This window comes from Arachis hypogaea, chromosome 5 (genome assembly GCF_003086295.3).
Source record: "Arachis hypogaea cultivar Tifrunner chromosome 5, arahy.Tifrunner.gnm2.J5K5, whole genome shotgun sequence".
Taxonomy (NCBI): Eukaryota; Viridiplantae; Streptophyta; class Magnoliopsida; order Fabales; family Fabaceae; genus Arachis; species Arachis hypogaea.
Window position 1 is genome coordinate 99164247 of NC_092040.1, and position 6555 is coordinate 99170801.

A 6555-nucleotide genomic window follows, 5' to 3' on the forward strand; every position below is an offset into this window, starting at 1 on the left:
AATTATATTTTAATTAAATTAAAATTAAAATATAACTATATTATATAATATATATTGTATATTACTAACTAATTTAGTAACCAAAATGTGTCATATGACACTCTCTTATTAAAATTAAAAAAAATATTTCTCTCCAAAATTAATAAACTCTCTTCTTACATTCTCTTATCTACCTCTCTTCCTTTTTCTATTTCTCTCTTTTTTTTTTACTCTAGATATATATAATTATAATTTATATATTATATTACTAATTTGACAAACCAAAATGTGTTACTAGATATTTTTCATTACGATTAAGATACATTTTTTCTTTCCAAAATTAACAAACTCTCTCTCATTCTTCTTATTTATCTTTCTCTCTCTTTTATCTCATTTTCTATTTTTTTCTAGCTTTCTATTCTACAAAAAATAAAATTAACAAAATAATATAATTCAAATTAAAAATATTATTATTATATACATATTTTTTATTTAGTTTAAAACTTTTACTATTTATCTTTCTAATCTATATTTTTACTTCTCTTCTTTCAAATATTTATTACATATAATTTGAAGAGAATACTAATATTGTAATTAAAAGTTAGAATCAAAATTCAATTGTGTAAAAAAAATTAATTGAGTTAATTTTATAACTATCAATATAAATTTTTTTTATGCTAATATCTAATTATAATTTTTTATACACAGAGAAAAAATATTATTTTTAAATAATAAGTATATAAAATATTTTTTTAAAAAAATTAGATAATGAATGTTAAAATTAGTAAAAAAATTAAACTCTTTCACATGAAAATAATAACTAAAAATTTTATTATATAATTTTTTTATCTGCGGAGAGTCTAGTCTTTTTAACCGATCGAGACTTTTGTCCTCTACGACCTTTTTGTAAAAGTAATTTGATTTTATAAATCTTTTATACCATAATTTATAATTTCATGACAAAATCGACATAATTTTAAAAAATTTATATTCTTGTAATATTATTACAGGTAAAAATACTAGTTATATAATAATTTTTTGGACGGAGGGACTGATCCGTCCAAATTTTGTGAAGGTCAAGAACTTAAAAATATTTTTCAATGGTCAGGAACGAAAATGTCCAAAAGACAAAAAGTCAGGACCTATTTGTCCCTTCTCTTTATAAATTATTTACACATGTCAAATTTTATGGTATCACCAAAGGAAGATAATTTAACTTAATTATTCATCATTTTTAATTTTTTTTATAAGTGTTTTGTTGTATAATAGTATCAATCTCTTTTATACTTATTGTGGATTTCAGATCGAGTTAGTATACAAATTTTTTTACCTACAATTTCATTCATCACATATAATATATAAAATGTTTATTTTGTTAAAACTCGTGGCTTTCTAGTTTTACCTTAATATATTTACCACCTTGGTTAATATCAATGTTTTTATAATTATTATTATTATCTATTTTAATTTATAAATATACTAGTATATTATATAAAAAAATATAAAAGAATTTGATATACATTTTTTTAAAAAAAAAGTTTTTTTTCATTAAATATAACTTATATAAAATATATTTTTTCTATTTTGAAGACTCAAATCCAAACTTTTTAATTATGGTAATAATATTCATCATCTTAGCTAACTTTATTATTATTATTATTATTATTATTATTATTATTATTATTATAAAATACAGATTAATACACTAGTGTTTGTTGACAATGGTAATGTTTCAAAATTAAAATGTTCCAATATATATATATATATATATATATATATATATATATATATATATATATATATATATATATATATATATATATGAGTTTAGTTAATAGGTGCTTTTAGGACATATATTAAAATTATTAATAAAAAAAATTATTATAAAATTTTTTAAAATTTGATGTTCAATATAATTGTTATACATTCATTAAAACAAAATATTTAAAATATTTTAAAAATAATTATCTTAACCTATACCCTTAACTAAACCATATATATATATATATATATATATATATATATATATATATATATATATATATATATATATATCACAATTCAATTATTTTTATAATCGTCTACGAAAAAATTAAATATTTTTGTAAATAGTAATGGACATTAAAGTATGACTTTTGGAAAGTACATTACGTAATAATGAGGCAACATACTTTACTTAATAAAATTATAAAATTAAAGTTAAGTACTTATAGTTATTAAGTAATTAAGCTGTCCTATATAATAATAAATTAATAAGTGGTGGGAAAAAATAATGATATTTGGACGACTTTTGAGGTAAAAGTAGGAAATGGGAAGGAGGATGATGTCATGGAAGGTAATGAGGTGACGTAAGCAAGGCTACGTCAATTGCGCACAATTATGAAATATGCGATTCCAAAGGAGTCTCTGACCCACTCGCAAGGAAGAAAGAATACACACCACGAACACGAAGGCACCAAGACACCAACCCTTATTTATTTATTAATGCTTCCTTGTTTTTTGCGCTCAATAATTTAATATCCCTATTTCCGAATTTTTCGGTCCACTCCAATTCCATTCTACGTATTGGGTTGAGAGCAAGGTTCTGACCGAACCGATCATCGAACCGTTTTAACTATTGGTTCATTAGTTTATAAGTTTAACCGATTTGACTGTGGTTTAAACCGAAAAAACTGTTTTATAATAAAATAATAAATAAAATATAAATAAACACATGAAAATATAATTATAGTCTAATATAAACTTTAAAATATCATTCAAATTAAAAGTATTATATAAACCAGAATGTTATAATCTCATTCAAATACAAATTCAAAAGTCAAAAAACAAAACAACCAATCAAACATAACATAGTAACATCAAAATGATCCAAGTTTGTCATCAATAATCAAAATCCTCCATAACTTGCTGCAGATTTGTGAAGATTCACATATTCATTTTTCTCTTTGGATTCATTCGGATTTTGTGCAACATCTAGCTGAAACTGCTCAGCTCCTTCTTCAAATCTACGACAAAATGGGAATCCAATTCAGTCCCCCTTTTTACAGATTCATAAGCAATACATTATAAATATGCAATTCCATGTGAATAGTAATTAAACTCAAATAAATAACAGAAGAGTGTAGAGTGAGTACCTATCAAGGTAGTAAAAGGAGAGGCCCCTTTGCCAAAGATATGGTAACAAACACAATGAGCATAACCAAATTTCATGTAACTTGAACTCAATTTACAATCATTCCAATCCAAAGTGCTGATATAACGCTTTTTTTTTTCAAAATGCTTATAAACATACATGCCTTTTGACGAGGGTCCAACTCAATTGCCCTGTCAAACTCCACCAGAGACCCTGAAACATCACCCTTCGCAATTTCACAGGCATCAAGTCATATATTCCTTCAACAAAGTGTTCAACTTCACTTACCAATATGCCAAAAGTGTTTATGAATGCTAGCATGAAAACAAAGTTATCTTAATTTTCAATCCAAAACCATAACTTGAGGTTGATAGTAAACAAAGCAAAATCAAAAAGCTACTCAATCAAAGAGTTCACAGTCATAGTTTAGCAGTTCATCATGTCACAAATATGAAATATCAGAGTTACTCAACGAACAGAGTTCAGTTCACAGTATCAAAGTTTAGCAGTGTTGACAAAATCAGAGTTCACAAAATCATGTCACAAAATCAGAGTTCAAAAAATTCTTTGTTCACAAAATTATCTCTCAAAATCAGAGTTCACAATGACAAAATTATGTCACAAAATCAGAGTTCACACAATCAGATTTCACAAAATCATAGTTCACAAAATCAGAATTCACATTGGATTAGAGTTCACAGTTTCATCAGATTTCACAGTTTCATCAGAGTTCACAGTATCAGATTTCATCACAGCATCAGAGACTCAGAGTTAGTTCATCATGCAAGTTATTCAGTGATTCAATCAAGCAATCATAAGTTCATAACTAAAATGAAAATTACATGGAACTCTATCGCTTTCTCTCAGAGCTCGAAGGCACCTTGACTCTTGAGGCTTCAGGCTTCACAAATCACAAATTCAACCGAACTCTATTGCTTTCTCTCAGAGCTCGAAGGAGGAGACTGGTCGAAGTGGCTGAGTGCGCGACAGAGCTGACGGCGCGACGGTGCTGACTGTGCGACGGACCCAACGGCGCGACAGATCTGAAGGCGCGATGGTGCTGACGGCGTGACGGTGCTGACGGCGCGATGGATCGTGATGGCGTTCAGGCGTTCTCTATGTCTCTCACTCTCTCTGATCCAGTGACCCTTGATGAGAGTGGAGCTGAAGTGCTGAACTATGGCCTGTGGGTGTGGGTCTGTGCCTCCGTGGGAGAGGCAAGTGCGAACTGCGAAGAGCAAAGGGAAGGGAATTAGCAATTAGGGATTTAGGGTTCACAAAACGAAAAAATGGCAGCGTTTAGCTGCACATTTAAAAAACCGGCCGAGTCCCGGTTCGATTCGACCCACCGGTAACCGACCGGTTCATCGGTTCAATGCCGGTTTTCTAATTTTGCAGTTTTTCTTATTGTTCGAATCGTTTTAGCAACCGGTTCACGGTTCGATCGGTTCGACCGATCGGTTCAAACCGGTTTTCAGAACATTAGTTGAGAGAGTGGGTTTTGGTAGGGGTTGATTAGGATTTGGGTTTAGGGTAAGATGTATTGATTATTGAATCAACAATGCTAAGGAACCAACTCTATATAAGTCAAGAATCAGCCAACTGGTAAACTAGAGGCACCGGTGACCTTAGTCGGATGTTATTACTAATAGGCACACGAATGTTTCTTTTTCTTGTAAATTGGATGGTTTTGGATATGATTTCTATGTTCATGTGTTACGTATTAATAAAACATAATTAATTATATGGAACCAACTAATGAATGATCAAAGCATCTGTTCCGTGATTCTCTCTTATCACTAGCGTATCTTCCCTCATGTTTTGAACGTAGTCAATAATAATTTAAAAAATAAATTAAATTATAAATTAATAAAATTAATTATAATTAATTATGTTGTTCCATTCTTGACTGATTATTAGTTGGTTTCATATACTTTTCCTTATTGAATCAATCAATACTTTTACTATATGTAAATAATGTGTGTAATTTTTAATTTCATATAGTTAAGATCAGATGTATTTGAAAAACGATAAAAATTAAACTTATATTAGTAATTCTTAGGGGTAGGTGTGATTTTGGTTTCTGTGATATAGGTCGAAAATTTTTTTTGTCTCTAATTTTTTTTGGTATATAAAATCGTCCCTAAAGTTTAAAATCAAGTTTTAAAATTGTATTTTTTACTTAAAGTTTAAAATTTTGGACCAAATTATCCATAATAAAAAAATTATAAAATAAGAAAAAAAAGAAAAATAAGAGAAGAATATTTCTACTCCTGCGAAGTACGAAGGGAAGAAGGGGGAAGGGAAGAAGAAGAAGAATCTGTCCATGATCCACCTCTGCCTCTACTTCTGCTGCCAAAAATTTAAAACCAAGCTAAATCTTAGGGATGATTTTGAAACCAAATTAAAATTTAGAGACCATTTTTGTTTATAAAAAAGGTTTGGAGACGAAAAAAATTTTCGACCTATATCTTAGAGACCAAAACTGTACTTAACCCTAATCCTTATTTATATAATTACTTTTTTAAAATAAAATTTAAAATACAATTATATTATATATCTACAAAAAACTAGTCATATGTAATTATATATAAAATATTATATAAAATATTCATTAAAAATGAGATAAATAATATATATATATATATTATTACTGGTTTAGTAATTAAATTTTGGTGTAACCATGACAATTTTATTTAAAATATTGTTTTTGCTTATAAATTTTTAAATTTAGCTAATATATATTCTAAGGACACATAATAAAATTGCTAATTAAAAAGGTTTATGAAAAAAGATGTGACATTTAAAATTTTAATATGTTTGTTGTGTATTTATTAAAATAAAATATTTAAAATTTTTTATTATTTAAAATCTTAATTTGTTTTATTAGGATACATATCAATTAAATTTTAATTTTTTTTTTGGTTTATAATTATTTGATTATAGTCTGTTTCAAAAGTTTACTATTATTTTCTTGCAATTTTTTTCTTTTTTTTTGCAAAAATAAGTCTTATTTCAATGGTTTCCAACATATCCTTAATTTGGTTTTTAAGTGTTTGTGTGTAATTTTCAATCTTTATAACTTTCGTATATTTGTGAATGTGCATAATTATATTAAAAGTCAATTTTTGAAAATCGAATTGGTCATTGAACTGGTAAAATTGAATATTCAAAAATTTAAAATTTGATTGAGGTTCAATTAGAATTGAATTGGTTAGAATAAAATAATGAATAAATTAATATTTTTACTCATAAACGTTTTGAACGCTAAAAAAATTACCCATAAAAAATTAAAACTAAAGTTGAATGCATGAAAGATAGAATTTGAACAACAAAACTATCCAAACACTATAAAATCATTCAAAATTTTTAAATTAGTCCTTTTCCTAACCTAACCTAATTCCAAATTTTCACTCACATCCTCTTCTTACCCCACCCCACCT

The 6555-nt window shown here is 26.9% G+C and overlaps 1 long non-coding RNA gene across 3 annotated transcripts; it reads right to left on the reverse strand.

The window, feature by feature from the left end:
* Positions 1-2717: 2717 nt before the first annotated feature.
* LOC112802206 (uncharacterized) lies at positions 2718-4396 on the reverse strand. 3 transcript variants are annotated; one of them, XR_011882297.1, is made up of 3 exons: positions 3993-4396; positions 3114-3426; positions 2718-2984 (listed from the first exon to the last, which is right to left on the reverse strand). It is a non-coding gene; the product is annotated as an uncharacterized lncRNA (long non-coding RNA). The 3 variants fall into 3 exon arrangements; XR_011882296.1 differs by having other exon boundaries at positions 3114-3338; positions 3955-4396; XR_003202234.3 differs by having other exon boundaries at positions 3955-4396.
* Positions 4397-6555: the final 2159 nt, after the last annotated feature.